Source organism: Neomonachus schauinslandi, chromosome X, assembly GCF_002201575.2.
Source record: "Neomonachus schauinslandi chromosome X, ASM220157v2, whole genome shotgun sequence".
Lineage (NCBI taxonomy): Eukaryota > Metazoa > Chordata > Mammalia > Carnivora > Phocidae > Neomonachus > Neomonachus schauinslandi.
In genome coordinates, this window is record NC_058419.1 from 17017828 (window position 1) to 17019569 (window position 1742).

The following is a 1742-nucleotide window of genomic DNA, read 5'->3' on the forward strand; positions in this document are numbered from 1 at the left end:
TAGTGAGCTACATGTAGCTATTGAGTCCTTGAAACGTGGCTAGTGAGACTGAGCAGCTACATTTTCATGTTGCTTGATCTTCATTAATGAAACTGTAAATATAAAATAGCCTCATGTGGCTAGTGGCGTGGCTTTGAACTAAACCTGCTTATTCACTTTCCCCTAAAAGATGACGTTATTGATGAAAATAACATACACCGGTCCAACACGGAGTGCACAAAATGTTGTCGTGTTTCTGCTATGATGAGGGCGAGATGCAGTCTGGAGCAACAGAACTTTTCACACCATGAAAATTTCATGTACTGTCAGAGGCAATGGTAATTTACTTCTTTATGCAAAGTTTACTGGGTCCTGTTCTTCTAACGAAGGCAAGTATGCCTATGTTGTGCAACACACTTTAAGTGCAGATGAGAAAAGATTAAAACTCTTAAGTGGCAATAATCAAACTATGAACCCTCTTGCTAAAATTCTTTGACTTGAGGAGTGCCTGGGTGGCTCAGTCTTTAAGTGTCTGCCTTCGGCTCAGGTCATGATCCCAGGGTCCTGGGATCGAGCCCCTCGGCGGGAAGCCTGTTTCTCCCTCTCCCACTCCCCCTGCTTGTGTTCCTTCTCTCGCTGTGTCTCTCTGTCATATAAATGAATAAAATCTTTAAAATTCTTTGACTTGAATGGAGCTGGGTTCTCTTTTTCTCGTCTTGAAGTCTCTAACCTCTCTGGATGCTTCATGTGGTGGAAGTATGCCTTAAGTTACTAACCAAGCACCCCTTTCGCAGGACTTTTTAAAATGGAATTTCGGATTCGTTAGAACAAAAGGATGCACTTTTCTCGACCTTGGGAGCTCGTGACCATTGGGAGGTGAAAAGAGTAGTGACACTAAGGAAAACTATTGTCCAGAAAAATAAGCCTCTCCAAGGGGCACCAGGAATCCACAATAAAATCCCTGTTTCCAAGAAAATCCAGGCATTTCCATCAAAAAAGCCTGGAAAGATAAATAGAATGTCCTTAAAAGCCACAGGTTTTTAATAATACAAAATGTCTAAGTCCAGGGTAAACAAAGAGCTAAGAAAAACTAACATCGACTAACTCAAGTTTCTCAAGACCCAGGTCGTGACCTAGAGCCTGATCACAAGGTATTTGCAGAAGAGCTGCTTTTCCTGCGCCTGCGATGAGTTTATTTTGTGGAACTTATTTGGCTCCAGAACGCGAGGACTGCACAGAAATTTTCAAGCCAGGTGAATTACAATAACTCCATCAGTTCGCAACAGTGAGAAATGGGATTTGGGGGCTCATTTAAAAAGTGGCGTCCGTGCCTTCCATCTAAGAACCCAAATGAACTGGACTGATTAGTTGAGTTCAGACTTAACACTTATTTTCATCTTTTATCCTGATACCTGAGTTCCTTTCTCACCCGATTTCCCAAAAGTGATTAGTGAAGCTTTTCGAAGTGTGATGAATTCTTCACCTTCGATGCTTTCTGGAGGAGCTATTTCAGTATAGTTCTTTCTGATTTCCACCCTCTGGGAGGCAGAAGTCACCAGATCTCTTTCCTTTGTTGCACAACTTGCTGACTTCCAGGAACTAACCTGTGGTTTTGAAAACAGACTATTTTCCATAGCAGGCTCTATTAGTTATTATTGACATTATTCATGTATTCTGAAGGTGTGCCCAAGGGCTTTTACAATGAGCTACTAAAACAAAACCAAAGAGCAATAAACAAAAACCAGGAGTCTTGCTCAACCACC